The sequence below is a fragment of the Triticum dicoccoides genome, chromosome 4B, assembly GCF_002162155.2.
Source record: "Triticum dicoccoides isolate Atlit2015 ecotype Zavitan chromosome 4B, WEW_v2.0, whole genome shotgun sequence".
NCBI lineage: Eukaryota > Viridiplantae > Streptophyta > Magnoliopsida > Poales > Poaceae > Triticum > Triticum dicoccoides.
In genome coordinates, this window is record NC_041387.1 from 132,394,041 (window position 1) to 132,410,392 (window position 16,352).

The window sequence follows — 16,352 nt, forward strand, 5'->3', positions numbered from 1 at the left end:
TACCGACACCAACCATGCTGCATGCACGCATTGGCATCCACCACCAGTGGGATCTGTGGCGCTCTCTGTGGACGGATCTTTCGCGGCAGCAAATCCTCTAACCAAATACTAGTAGCTTATATTGGCAGTTTTCTAGGGAGTACTCTTTTCTGAAAGAAGCACCAATCTATTTTTCTTTATTTGTACACTGTGTCACAACTTTGACCCAAAGGTCCAGAGCTATTTTAGGGTGATTGGCGTAGTACTCGAAGACTGATTGTAAGCATGATTTTCATTAGTTGTCGCACTTATTGTAAACATGAGCAGGTGGAAGATTAGGTTAGTGTGAAGCTTACCTTAAACCCTACCGCTGTCGTTGAAACGAGGCGAGCATTGAGGGAACCATGGAGAACAGCGGGGAAGCGACATCATGCCATCCGGCCTCCTCTTGTGGTGGGAGAACGAATACTCCCGTGGCTCCGGCTGGCTCTGCACCCTCACGAACGGCACAACCATACTCGATCGATCCGTTATCCTCTGGGTGCTCGACCTTCGACCTGTGCGCCCACCACCTCCGCCTGACTATCGCCTCCGACGAATCTGTCTGCTCCATCGCCCAGAGGAGATACTCGATGAACTCGGAGGGCTGCGGCGTGACTGCCACCGAGGAGTACATGTACATCGCCGCACTCATCGCCGCCGTCTCACTCTTTCGCATACATTGCCACATGGCCCGCACCATCCTTGAAATCTCCCACTCATTGTCAAACCAAGTAAGGATCTCCTTCAACTTGGCTAACTTTGCCTAGTCGCTGTCGGCGATCTGCCTGATTCACTGCTGCATCCTCTCCATAGATGTCCTTCTGAGTGGTCCGGTGCTAACTTTGGAAGATGGGAGGAGAGATGATGGTCTTGCAATAGAGAAGAGGGAGAGGTGAGACGGTGGTTTTGGAATGGAGATGATGGAGAGGAGAGGAGGTGGTTTTGCAATGGAGAAGAGGGAGAGGAGCGTGCGGCAGCGATTTAGGATTGGACGAGAGGGCCGGCGCGCTGTGACTGGATCAAAATCAAAATCAATTTACCCTTCAATTAAGAAAGCGACCCCACATTAACTAGTCTCCCTTTTATTCCGGGTCATAATTGACCATGATTTTCACACATAAAATATATGTTATATGTTGCAAAAAGAATATAATTTGAAATAAAATTCAGATACGAACCAAACGATACAATTTTTGGTGACATGCATTCACATTTTGCTTGTCAAATACAGTATGTGGTCAAACTTTGACCCAAAATACGCAAAACAACAAAAAATACTTCCAAGACCAGCGCTGCTCTTCCGCTCTTCTCCTCTTAAACCACCACCGCTCCTCTCCTGTTCCAATCTAAATCCAGCGCCGCTCCACTCCTCTTCCATTTCAAAACCACCGCCCCTCCTCTCCTGTTCCAGTCCAAAACCAGCGTTGCTCCTCTCCTGTTCTAATCCAAAACCAGCACTGCTCCTCTCCTCTTCCATTCAAAAATCACCGCCGGCGAGTGAAGGTGTTGTGGAGAAGTAGATCAATGGAGGAGTCCAACCGATATGTCAGGATAGCAGACGGCGACCCTGTGAAGCTAGCTAGGATGTTGGAGATACAGTCTTGGTTTGACAACACGGACCAACTAGCGGCGACGGCGACATCCATGGCCAAATATCTGCAACAGAGCGAAAAGGCGGTGATACACCCGGAGGGAGTCGCGCGGGAGTACATAGAGATGCTCCTCTAGGCCATGGAGCAAACAGATTCACCGAATCTGATCGTGAGGGAGCGGTGGTGGGAGTATCGATCCCAGATGGAGCATCCACCAGAGATTGAAGGATTGAGCATCTACAGGGTGCCGTCTATGAGGGTATCCTGCCAGAGCGAGCCAGTGGAGTCTTCGTCAACCGAACCCAACTGCAAGAGGAGAAAAGCAGTTGGCCCGATGACGCTTCCCCGCCATCCTCTCCCTCGCCGTTCACATTGTCTCACGGGGTGGTTGTCTGCCGCCGAGGAATAGGAGGGAACTGCCCCCCCCCAGCCCAATAGTCGGGTAGGTTGTGAATTGTCAGGAGGAGCTTAGGGTTGTCAGTATTTGCAGGTTGTGAATTGTGTTTTGTGTTGTGTATTTTGAGAGTACTTTCAGATATGAATGTCTTTTGAATTTCAGATTTGCAGTATTGAGCATATGAAGTATTTTATGTGTCGGTGTACAAAAGTAGGGGCTCTCCTTTTGACCCCTTTACTTGTGCACGGGCAGTCAGAGCCACGCGTCGTGGCCACACATAGTAGGGAAAAGGAGGGAATCCGGAGAGAAGCCGAAGGCTCGAGACAAACGAGGCAACGTCAAGGACTAAGGCCACAAAGTGCAGACGGGCGAAGCAGGTTTCCCCGGCAAGGCCCTTGCCGGGGCAGCCTCTGCAGCCCCGGCAAGCACCTTGCCCCTCGACCACCACGGTTTCCAATGACCCACGTTGGACCAGGGCTCGGGAGGCACCTCCATGGTGGCATGCAGATCTTTGTGAAGACAAAAAATACTCAAGATCAGATGAGGATTGGGGGGAAACACTCCCCATCGAGATCTTTGCCGAAGAAACCCACAAGACCCCCGGCAAGATCCTTGCCGGGGACGCCAACGCGCCACGGCAAGACCCTTACCCGGCAAGACCCTTGCAAGAGGCGACAGTAGGGCCACTGCCAGGCCCGCACCAACCAACTCCCCGCCATCGTTCGCATGCAGCTGCCAGCCCACCTAGCTGGGCAGGCACCTGCGTGGCAACATGCAGCTTCCAGGCCAACTCAGCACACACCTGCGTGGCGGCATGCAGATCTTTGTGGAGGCTCCACCGCCGCGCCACCTCAGCTGCTTGCCTGCCTACATGGCACCGCATGCATCGCTGGCCAGGGCGCGTATCGAAGCGAGGAGGAGCGGCGACGGACGGGACGGGCCTCGCTCCCGTCCCCGATAAAGTGAAGGGACACCTAAGCCATGCATTAAATGCATCTTGTCCTATAATACGAGCGATAAGCTCGCAACACTATAGGCTCTTTCCACCTCCGGTGTGCCACTGTGGCAGCCCCTTTCGCTTATAAAAGGAGGCCCATGGCATACAGGGAAAGATTCGGCTCTTTCAAACCACGCAGGTTCGAGAGCTCAAGAACACTCAATACATCCACCAAGCAGGACTAGGGTTTTACACATCCTCGCGCCCCGAACCTGGGTAAATGATCCTTGTGCCAACTGCTAATCCTGCTCTCCTCACAACCCCGCGCCCCGCAACCGTAGTAGGGATTCTTGTGATCCCATAGGTGTCGTTTCCCACCGACATTATGAATTCTAGAGATCTATTTTTAGCACTTAAAAAATTTAGTTTCATAGGAGTATAAAAGTGCAGACAATATAATTCTCAGAGAAGAAACTGCAAGTTTCAGTTTCAGATAAGAAACTGCAAGTTCAGTTTCAGATAAGAAACTGCAACTTTCAGAGGTAGAGCATTTATATTAACACGGCCTTTTCAAACAGGGTTAACATCATGTTGGAAGTTTTATTCATGGTCGAAAATGGAACTACCAGCCAATTAACATCATGCTGATCAACATTCATGAATAGCATATCTTCATATGATGCACAGTCAAAATGCCCACACAATGTCGAGTGTGCGAAACACAGAGAAAATGAGGGATGGAGTTTTGGAAAGTGTTGGACGTGGTGTGCGTAGATGACAATGGGGACCCACATGTCAATAAAGGCAGAGGCAAAAAATTTGGAGATATTTTCCCTGCATAGGTGTGAGGTGGAATCGAACCCGGGCGGAACAGCTGTTGGGTAGTGTCACTTGGCCACTAGGCTAGTTCAGTATTTTCGTTAATAATAAGGCACTTCCTCAGGTGGTCGGATCCCCTCCTGCGCCTTTGTGAGCTCGCCGCGACGCTGCTGTCTGCCATTGTGAACATGCTGAACAAACGAGAGGAATCTGGAAAGGACTGTACATGGAGAGGCGAACAGTTGGGACCCACCAGGTCTATGGCCGTACGCAAGCAAGTGCCTCATCGAAAAAAAATACTTCCTCCTAATGCTATATTGACATTGGGGCCCACGGGTTTCTCAGCATAGTTACATTTTTTTAGGTGCTTCAACGTAGTTACTATAGGAGATAAATTCATAACGAAGCCGGGGAGCTGGCAGGTATCATTTATTATCACTGGGGCAGCAAGTATTAGCTGGGTTTTGGGCTGCCCCGTCCAGGCTTTCATTTTTAACATGCGCAGCCAACGACCTCGGATGGGAGGTCCATAGGCATGTTTGTATTTTCTTGAGGGCCGTCATGTATCGACCGGCCTATGGACCTCCCATCCGAGGTTTTATTTTTCCTGAATATCGGCAGCCCAATTTATGTATTTTCTGAAGAAAACGCAGAGGTCTGTTCTATTTTTCTATATAAGAATAGGAACGCCAGGTCCAACTTATGTTTCCTTTATAACTATATTATATATATATATATTATTTTATATGTTATTATATATTATTTTTTTGTCATCATATATTTAACAGATACTTACATATGTAAGAAAACAATATCCCACATCTTATTAACTTATAAAAATAATTTCTTAACAATAAAATTCTGGATTGTTTTGGCACGAAAATCCTAGTGGTTGTGTACAAAAGCTTGGTAAGATTTAAGGACGAATGTAATAATGTCCCTTATTATTTAAATATATTTATAACAAAATGCTCAGCCCCTTTTTATTTTTTGATAACATTGCTGGCCCAACCCAACATTATAATTAGAATCAGCCCAGCAAAATCGTGTATTTTGAGAAAGTGCGAATGGCCTGTAATTTTTTAGGAAATGAAATAAATGGGCCACATGGACGCTACATTATTTGTTCACCCAGCCCAGCTAATGGTTGTAATTCAAAATAAAAAATATCAAATTGACTGTAAATTCTACCGCGCAAAAAAAGACTGTAAATTCTGAAAAAATGGGTTGAATACATGCCACATTTTTGGAGGCTGAAATGTGGGCCAATAGGCCGAAGCCAACGCAGGTCGTTGTCAATTTAGTCAACAAATGATTCTGACATGTTAGCCGTTGGATTTACATCCAACGACCGGCATCCATCTTCAATCTCTTGTCTTCTTTCTCCAGCGCCGCCAGGACCACCTCCTGCCTCCTGCTGCTAGTAGCTCTGCTTAGCACGCTTCGCTGTGAAGCACTACTCCACCGTTGGCCAGGCCATCCTTCTACCCCTCCACACCTCCTGTTCTTCTCCACCGACTACCGAACCACACCGCACTAGAACCAGTTAACCGTCGTACACCTCTCCGTCTGCGACTCTACTCCCGCGTCTTCCCATCTCCGGCTCGTTGCTGTCTGGGGCCTCGCCGTTGTCCACCACCTGGGATGCGCTCGGCGCGGCGTGGTCAATGTGGTCAACGAATGACACCATTAGAGGTAGACTGTGCGTGGAGAGGCTGACAGCTGAGTCCACGGCCGCACACAAGGAAATGCCTCCTTATTACACGCAAAATAATGATTCCTCCACCTGACATCTGGGACCCATCGGAAGGGCCTCTGTATTTCGCGAAAAAAATGTGCCCCTCGCTGACAGGTCAGACCCACCAGCTACCTTCGCACGCAAGGAAGTGCCTCCTTATTACACACACAAAAATGAATACTCCCCCTGCCAGCTGGAACCCAGCATAGTGGGAGGCTGACTTGTGGGCCTACCAAGTTGACGGGGACAGAGGGCTTTGTCAACTTAGTCAATATGAACGATTCTAGCTCCTGTTATCGTACGATGTTCATCCAACGGCCGTAGTGCTTCTTCAACCTCTGGTCTTCTTGCTCCAGCCGCCCAAACCAGCGCCGGTCGTGCCGCGTGCTCCTGCCTCCCATGGCCGGCTGTGATGTCGCGGAGGCCTCACCGCCCCCTACTACTCCCACCGATGGCCAGGCCATCCCTCTACTCACCCACACCCCCTATTATTCTGCGGCAATAGCAACCTCACACCGTAGCCGAACTAGTGAACCCTCGTACTCCTCTTCGCGTGGGCATCCACTGTTGCGTCTTCCCCGGCTCTGCGTCGTCCCCTTCCTAGGCCTCGTCGTCGTCCACCGCCGTGGTGCTCTCGGCGCGGCGTGGTCAATGTGGTCAACGACCGACTTACATCGGAAGAGTACTATGCGTGGAGAGGCTGACAGCTGGGTCCACGGCGGCCGCAAGGAAGTGCCTCCTTATTACGCGCAAAATAATTATTCCTCCACCTGACAGCAGGGACCCACCGGACGGGCCACCGTATTTCACAAAAAAACATTTCCCCCTGACTGCTGGGACCCACCAGCTACACCTTCGCATGCGAGGAAGTGCATCCGGGCAAAAAAACGACTCGCCCCCCTGACTACTGGGACCCACCAGCTACATCTTCACACGCAGGGAAGTGCGTCCAAGCAAAAAAAACAATTCACCCCCCTCCCCGACTGCTGGGACCCACCAGCTACATCTTCGCACGCAAGAAAGTGCCTGACAGTCGGGACCCACCTGGTCGAAGCGTGCGTAGCGTTGTCATTCTGGTCGCGAACGTGTACATACATACTGGTGGATGTAGAGGCGCACACATGTCATAGTAGAGGCGCGTACGTGTTGTAGTAGAGGCGCGCACATAGCATGTACACGTACGTACAGCAGCCAGTGTGCAAGAAAGAAAATACGGCCACGTATGTGTACATACGGGCGGGGTCTCGAACGCCTACTCGCGCATACGTATGGCCAGGGCTCGTGTACATGGCTGGGTCGGAACAGAGAAACAACGTCGTCGTCGTGTTCATGGGGAGCCAACCGGCTGGGTTGGAACGGAATGCGTCGTCTTGTTCATCGGGAGGGCTTGGACGGAACAGGCAATGGAAACGAGGCCTGGCGTACCGCAGAACAGAGGAAACGGCCTTGTGTTCGACCGGCCATGTTCGAAACAGGATCCTGTTCATCGGGAGGGGTCTGGCGTACCGCAAAACGGAGGAAACGGACCTCCTATGGTCGAAACGGGGGTCCTGTTGATCGGGAGGGGTGTGGCATACCGCAAAATAGACGAAATAGACTTGTGTTGGAGCGCTACTGTCAAAATAGGGGTCCTATTCATCGGGAGGGGTGTGGCGTACCGCAAAATGGGACTCCACGGGATACTGTTCATCTCCACCGTCGACCTCCTCTAGCCTCCACAGGCTACCGTCGACCTCCTCCAGTCTCCACGGGCTCCTGTTCATCCAGCCTCCACCGCACGCTACTCCACCGGCTACTGTTCAACCACCCCTCCACGGACACCCCTCCATCGTCTACTGTTCATCTAGCCCTCCACAGAGTCGTCATGTTCATCCAGCCCTCCACTCCACGGGGTCCTGTTCATCCAGCTCCAACCGGCTCGATCGATCGGGGTCCTGTTCATCCAGAGGCAATGCTGATACTTCTCCGTCGTATCTATAATTTTTTGATTGTTCCATGCCAATATTCTTCAACTTTCATATACTTTTGGCAACTTTTTATACTATTTTTGGGACTAACATATTGATCCAGTGCCCAGTGACAGTTCCTGTTTGTTGCATGTTTTATGTTTCACAGAAAACCAATATCAAACGGAGTCCAAATGGGATAAAAACGGACGGAGAACTATTTTGGAATATTTGGGATTTTCCGGAGGAAGAATCAACGCGAAACGGTGTCCGAGGTGACCACGAGACAGGGGGCGCGCCCTCCCCCCTGGGCGCGCCCTGGACTCTCGTCGGCCACCTGTAAGGCGGTTGATGCCCTTCTTTTGCCGCAATAAGGCTAATTTTACAAGAAAAATCTGGGCGAAAGATTCACCCCAATCGGAGTTACGGATCTCCAGATATAAAGGAAATGGTGAAGGGCCAGAAACAGAGAACGCAGAAACAGAGAGATAGATCCAAACTCGGAGGGGCTCTCGCCCCTCCCACACCATGGGAGCTAAGGACCAGAGGGGAAACCCTTCTCCCATCTAGGGAGGAGGTCAAGTAAGAAGAATAAGAAGGGGGCCTCTCTCCCCCTTGCTTCTAGTGGCGCCGGAGCGCTGCTGGGGGCCATCATCATCACCGCGATCTTCACCAACACTGCCGTCATCTTCACCAACATCTCCATCACCTTCCCCCTTCTATATCCAGCGGTCCACTCTCCCGCATCCCGCTGTACCCTCTACTTGAACATGGTGCTTTATGCTTCATATTATTTTCCAATGATGTGTTGCCATCTTATGATGTCTGAGTAGATTTCTATTGTCCTACCGGTGATTGATGAATTGCTATGATTGGTTTGAGTTGCATGCTTTATTATTGCTGCTGTCCTATGGTGCCCTCCGTGTCACGCAAGCGTGAGGGATTCCCGCTGTAGGGTGTTGCAATACGTTCATGATTCGCTTATAGTGGGTTGCGTGAGTGACTGAAACACAAGCCCGAGTAAGTAGGTTGTTGCGTATGGGATAAAGAGGACTTGATGTTTAATGCTATGGTTGGGTTTTACCTTAATGAATCTTTAGTATTTGCGGATGCTTGCTAGAGTTCCAATCATAAGTGCATATGATCCAAGAAGAGAAAGTATGTTAGCTTATGCCTCTCCCTCAAATAGAATTGCAATAGTGATTACCGGTCTAGTAACATAGTCAATTGCTTAGGGACAATTTCACAACTCCTACCACCACTTTTCCACACTCGCTATATTTACTTTCTTGCATCTTTATTTAAACAGCCCCTATTTTATATTTAAATGCTCTTTATTATCTTGCAAACCTATCCTATCACACCTACCAAGTACTTCTAGTTTCATACTTGTTCTAGGTAAAGCGAACGCCAAGCGTGCGTAGAGTAGTATCGGTGGTCGATAGAACTTGAGGGAATATTTATTCTACCTTTAGCTCCTCGTTGGGTTCGGCACTCTTACTTATCGAAAACTGTTGCGATCCCCTACACTTGTGGGTTATCAAGACCTTTTTCTGGCGTCGTTGCCGGGGAGTCATAGCGTGGGGTGAATATTCTCGTGTGTGCTTGTTTGCTTTATCACTAAGTAATTTTTATTTGCTGTTATTAGTTGTTCTCTATCTTTAGTTATGGATATGAAACACAAAATACCAAAAAAATTAGAGGTACTTGCTACTCATGTAGATGGGGTAACTCCTAAAACCCCCGATTCTCATTATGTGAAAGATATTATGTACTATTTTGATAATCCTGAGAAAACCCCATTCAACTTTGTAATGGGAGACACGTTGGATCAACGTGAATACTTTAGGGATTATCGCTCGACACAAAAAGGGAAACTATTATGGGATCAATTTATTATGTTGCGTTGGTATGCCTGGGATCTATGCTTGAGATATGATATTACTTGTTTCTCTAGGATGAAGGCTCCACACCTTCCCTTTTCATGCAAATTTAATGATAATGAAACCATAGCTTCTTATGCTAATGGTATATATGATTACTATGATGTTAAACAAATCGAAGAATTTGTTGCTTTTATGGGTGCTTATGAGATTGAATCTATGTTTAAAGCATTTGACGATTTTGATGATTCAGTTTATAGGCCTGAAAATCTTGCTATACTTAGATATTGCTATGAAAATTATGAATACAGTTACTATATTAATGTTTTTATGAAGAAAGTCTCTGCTGTCCAAGAAGAGAATAATATTTTGCAGGAAGCTATGGAAGAAGAAATTGATGAAACTGTGAGCTCGTTGGATGAAAAAGATGATGAGGAGAGCGAAGAACAAAAGGAGGAAGAGCAGATTGATCACACGTGCCCACCTTATAATGAGAGTAACTCTTCAACTCATACATTGTTTAATTCCCCTTCGTGCTTACTGAAGGATGATTGATATGATGACTGCTATGATCCTGTTGATTCTCTTGAAATATCCCTTTTTGATGATGCTTGAGATGCTTGTGGCCAAGATGCCAATATGAATTATGCTTATGGAGATGAACTTGCTATAGTTCCTTATGTTAAACATGAAATTGTTGCTATTGCACCCATGCATGATAGTCCTATTCTCTTTTTGAATTCTCCCTACTACACTTTATCGGAGAAGTTTGTGCTCATTAAGGATTATATTGATGGGTTGCCTTTTACCATTGCACATGATAATTTTGATGAATGTAATATGCATGTGCTTGCTGCTCCTACTTGCAATTATTATGAGAGAGGAACTATATCTCCACCTCTCTATGTTTCCAATACAATAGAATTACAAGAAACAGTTTATACTATGCATTGGCCTTTACTTTGTGTGCATGAATTGTTCTTTTATGACATGCCGATGCATAGGAAGAGAGTTAGACTTCGTTGTTGCATGATATATGTTACTTTGTGCTCACTACTAAATCACAAATCATTGTTAATTAAAATTGGCTTTGATATACCTTGGGATCCGGGTGGATCCATTACTTCAGCACTATATGCCTAGCCTAATGGCTTTAAAGAAAGCGCTGCCAGGGAGACAACCCGGAAGTTTTAGAGAGTCATTTATTTTTGTTGAGTGCTTTTATATAGGTTAAAAACAAAAAAAATAAAGAGGGGAACCAAAAAACTTTTCAAAAGGAAAGTGAAAGTGAGAGAGACAAGCATTGTTGAAGTGGGAGAGCTCCTTGAACTTTGTTCATGCTCACGGAAACTTTGTGAATCTTGATTACATAAACTTTTCAATAAAAATAATTATCCCCTTGTACAATTCCATTGTATTATAAAAATAATGTGCCAAGGTTTGCCTTTAGGATGTTTACAATGCTTGTTGGTTTGTACGGTGCAGGACAGAAACATTGGCTGTAGTGCGTGATTTTACATTTTTAACTGGAATGTCAAACGGTTCTGATTCTTTTTGCACTCTCTTGATATACAACTTTTTTATTTTTCCTAATTTTTGTAGAATTTTTGGGGTAGCAAAAGTATGGTTAATGTTCAGATTTCTACAGACTGTTCTGTTTTTGACAAATTCTGTTTTTGATGCATAGTTTGCTTGTTTTGATGAAACTATCAATTTATATCAGTGGATTAAGCCATGGAAAAGCTATATTACAGTAGACACAATGCAAAAAAAATATGAATTGGTTTGCTATAGTACTTAGAGTGGTAATTTGCTTTATTATACTAACGGATCTTACCAAGTTTTATGTTGAAGTTTTGTGTGGATGAAGTGTCTAATCGAGGAGGTCTCGATATGAGGAAAAGGAAGAGAGGCAAGAGATCAAGCTTGGGTATGCCCAAGGCACCCGAAGTAAATATTCAAGGATACTCAAGCGTCTAAGCTTGGGGATGCCCCGGAAGGCATCCCCTCTTTCTTCAACAAGTATCGGTATGTTTTCGTATTCGTTTTGTTTATGCATTATGTGCAAGTCTTGGAGCGTCTTTTGCATTTAGTTTTCACTTTTCTTTTATGCACCGTGCTGGTATGAGATAGCCCTTGGTTGATTTATAGAATTCTCTTTGCACTTCACTTAAATCTTTTGAGTATGGCTTTATAGAATGCTTCATATGCTTCACTTATATCATTTGAAGTTTGGATTGCCTGTTTCTCTTCACATAGAAAAATGCCATTTATAGAATGCTCTCTTGCTTCACTTATATCTATTTAGAGAGATGACATGAATTGGTCAATCACATGGTTAGTCATAAAATCCTACAAAAACTTGTAGATCACTGAATATGATATGTTTGATTCCTTGCAATAGTTTTGTGATATAAAGATGGTGGTATTAGAGTTATGCTAGTGGGTGGTTGTGGATTGTAGAGACACTTGTGTTGAGGTTTGCAAGTCCCGTAGCATGCATGTATGGTAACCGTTGTGTGACAAATTTGAAGCATGGGGTGTTTCTTTGATTGTCTTCCTTATGAGTGGCAGTCGGGGACGAGCGATGGTCTTTTCCTACCAATATATCCCCCTAGGAGCATGCATAGTAGTACTTTGCTTCGAGGGCTAATAAACTTTTGCGATAAGTATATGAGTTCTTTATGACTAATGTGAGTCCATGGATTATACGCACTTTTACCTTTCCATCATTGCTAGCCTCTTCGGTACCGTGCATTGGCCTTTCTCACCTTGAGGGCTGGTGCAAACTTCGCCGGTGCATCCAAACCCCGTGATACGATACGCTCTATCACACATAAGCCTCATTATATCTCCCTCAAAACAGCCACAATACCTACCTATCATGGCATTTCCATAGCCATTCCGAGATATATTGCCATGCAACTTCCATCATCATCATATACATGACTTGAGCATTTATTGTCATATTGCTTTGCATGATCGTAAGATAGCTAGCATGATGTTTTCATGGCTTGTCCCTTTTTTTATGTCATTGCTACGCTAGATCATTGCACATCCCGGTACACAGCCGGAGGCATTCATATAGAGTCATATCTTTGTTCTAGTATCGAGTTGTAATATTGAGTTGTAAGTAAATAAAAGTGTGATGATCATCATTATAGAGCATTGCCCCATAAAAAAAGAAAAAAGAAAAAAAGAAAAAAAAGGAAAGGCCAAAGAAGCCTAAATAAAAAAGGGGGCCAAAGAAGCCCACCGAAAGAAAAAAAGAAAAAGAAAAGAAAAAAAGAAAAGAAAAGGGGCAATGTTATTATCCTTTTTCCACAATTGTGCTTCAAAGTAGCACCATGTTCTTCATATAGAGAGTCTCTTATGTTGTCACTTTCATATACTAGTGGTATTTTTTTATTATAGAACTTGGCTTGTATATTCCAACGATGGGCTTCCTCAAATGCCCTAGGTCTTCATGAGCAAGCAAGTTGGATGCACACCCACTTAGTTTTTAGTTTAAGCTTTCATACACTTATAGCTCTTGGTGCATCCGTTGCATGGCAATCCCTACTCCTCGCATTCACATCAATTGATGGGCATCTCCATAGCCCGTTGATTAGCCACGTCGATGTGAGACTTTCTCCCTTTTTGTCTTCTCCACATAACCTCCATCATTATATTCTATTCCACCTATAGTGCTATATCCATGGCTTGCGCTCATGTATTGCGTGAGGGTTGAAAAAGCTGAAGCGCGTTAAAAAGTATGAACCAATTGCTCGGCTCGTCATCGGGGTTGTGCATGATGGGAGCATTTTTGTGTGACGAAAATGAAACATGGCCAAACTATATGATTTTGTAGGGATAAGCTTGCTTTGGCCTTGTTGTTTTGAAAAGACATGATTGCTTTATTGGTACGCTCGAAGTATTATTGTTTTTTATGTCAACTGATAGACTATTGCTTTGAATCACTCGTGTCTTAATATTCATACCATGATTAAACATATGATCAAGATTATGCTAGGTAGCATTCCACATCAAAACTTATCTTTTTTATCATTTACCTACTCCAGGACGAGCAGGAATTAAGCCTGGGGATGCTGATACGTCTCCGTCGTATCTATAATTTTTGATTGTTCCATGCCAATATTCTTCAACTTTCATATACTTTTGGCAACTTTTTATACTATTTTTGGGACTAACATATTGATCCAGTGCCCAGTGCCAGTTCCTGTTTGTTGCATGTTTTATGTTTCGCAGAAAATCAATATCAAACGGAGTCCAAAAGGGATAAAAACGGACGGAGAATTATTTTGGAATATTTGGGATTTTCCGGAGGAAGAATCAACGCGAGACGGTGTCCGAGGTGGCCACAAGACAGGGGGGCGCGCCCTCCCCCCTGGGCGCGCCCTGGATTCTCGTGGGCCACCCGTAAGGCGGTTGATACCCTTATTTTGCCGCAAGAAAGCTAATTTTATGAGAAAAATCTGGGCGAAAGGTTCACCCCAATCGGAGTTATGGATCTCCAAATATAAAGGAAACGGTGAAGGGGCAGAAACAGAGAACGCAGAAACAGAGAGATAGATCCAATCTCGGAGGGGCTCTCGCCCCTCCCACGCCATGGGAGCCAAGGACCAGAGGGGAAACCCTTCTCCCATCTAGGGAGGAGGTCAAGGAAGAAGAAGAAGAAGAAGGGGGCCTCTCTCCCCCTTGCTTCCGGTGGCGCCGGAGCGCTGCCGGGGGCCATCATCATCACCGTGATCTTCACCAACACCGCCGTCATCTTCACCAACATCTCCATCACCTTCCCCCTTCTATATCCAGCGGTCCACTCTCCTGCATCCCGCTGTACCCTCTACTTGAACATGGTGCTTTATGCTTCATATTATTTTCCAATGATGTGTTGCCATCCTATGATGTCTGAGTAGATTTATATTATCCTACCGGTGATTGATGAATTGCTATGATTGGTTTGAGTTGCATGCTTTATTATTGGTGCTGTCCTATGGTGCCCTCCATGTCGCACAAGCGTGAGGGATTCCTGCTGTAGGGTGTTGCAATACGTTCATGATTCGCTTATAGTGGGTTGCGTGAGTGACTGAAACACAAACCCGAGTAAGTAGGTTGTTGCGTATGGCATAAAGAGGACTTGATGCTTTAATGCTATGGTTGGGTTTTACCTTAATGAATCTTCGGTATTTGTGGATGCTTGCTAGAGTTCCAATCATAAGTGCATATGATCCAAGAAGATAAAGTATGTTAGCTTATGCCTCTCCCTCAAATAGAATTGCAATAGTGATTACCGGTCTAGTAACATAGTCAATTGCTTAGGGACAATTTCACAACTCCTACCACCACTTTTCCACACTCGCTATATTTACTTTCTTGCATCTTTATTTAAACAGCTCCTAGTTTATATTTACATGCTCTTTATTATCATGCAAACCTATCCTATCACACCTACAAAGTACTTCTAGTTTCATACTTGTTCTAGGTAAAGCGAGCCAAGCGTGCGTAGAGTTGTATCGGTGGTCGATAGAACTTGAGGGCATATTTATTCTACCTTTAGCTCCTCGTTGGTTTCGACATTCTTACTTATTGAAAACCGTTGCGATCCCCTACACTTGTGGGTTATCAAACGCCATCTCTCACTGTTCATCCCCCCCCCCCGCAACACCCACTGTTCATCCCAGAGGAACCATCGATCGGCTTCAGTTAGCAGCAGTAGCGAAGGAATCACTCGATCAGGTTCAGTTAACAGCCATCGATCGATCGTTCGGGTTCAATAATGCGTAGCCTGCAGTGCAACCGCTCGGGTTCAGTTAGAGCCCAACACCTCACTCGGGTTCAGTTAGAGCCAACGCCTCGCACACACGCGCGTACGTGTACGAGAGAAACGTGCATCGCTCGGCCCCCGACCACTCACCGTAACCGGGAACTCCCTAAAATTCTCCTCGCCCTCGCTTCTACCACGGTTTTTTCCGTCGTGGACGGCCCAAAGAATGTCATGCAGCTGCGTCTCCGGCACGCCCAGGATGAAAAGCCCATTTTCTGTCATGATTTTTTGTCATAGAAGTAGGAGCCCACCACATCTATGATGATACCGGGTTTTGTCACAATTATCGTCATAGAAGTGTCATATGTATGACAGGAAAAAAATTCGTTCGGCCCAAAATGTCACGGATTTGTCTTTTTTTTGTAGTGATGAGAGCCAAGATAGGATGTAAAGGAGTCGGGATCAACATTAATGAGGTAGAATTCCTTGCATACCTTATCATCTTAAGATCACAAGGCTTGGACGTGATCTTGGGAATGGATTGGCTCGGCAAGCACCAAGGCTTGTTAGACTATGCCAATCATGTTGTCACCCTGACCAATGACCATGGAGTCGAAGTTAAGTTTGCCTCCAACACCCCCTCTGCCCAGGTCGCCCAAGTCAACTGTCTAATGGAAGTTGGGATGGAGCAAGTGCCAGTTGTATGTGAATATCCCGATGTTTTTCTTGATGAATTATCGGGAATGCCTCCTGATCGTGACATTGAATTCATTATTGAGCTCATGCCTGGAGCAGGACCCATCTATAAGAAGCCTTATAGAATGGGATCAAAGGAGTAGCAAAACTAAAAAAGCAATTGGCCGAGCAGTTGAAGAAAGGATTCATCTGCCCTAGTGCCTCATCGTGGGGATCACCTGTTCTGTTTGTGGAAAAGAGGGATAGTACCATCCGATTATGTGTTGACTATCGTTCCCTTAATGAAGTCACAATCAAGAACAAGTATCCACTCCCCAAGATTGAAGACTTGTTTGATCAGCTGAATGGTGCCAAGGTGTTTTCCAAGATCGATCTCAGGTCTGGGTACTATTAGCTGAAGATCAGACCCCAAGACATTCCGAAGACAGCATTCGTAACCCGATATGGCTTGTATGAGTACACGGTCTTGTCATTTGGGTTAACCAATGCCCCTTCCTACTTCATGTACCTCATGAACAAAGTTTTCATGGAGTACCTGGACAAGTTTGTTGTCGGCTTC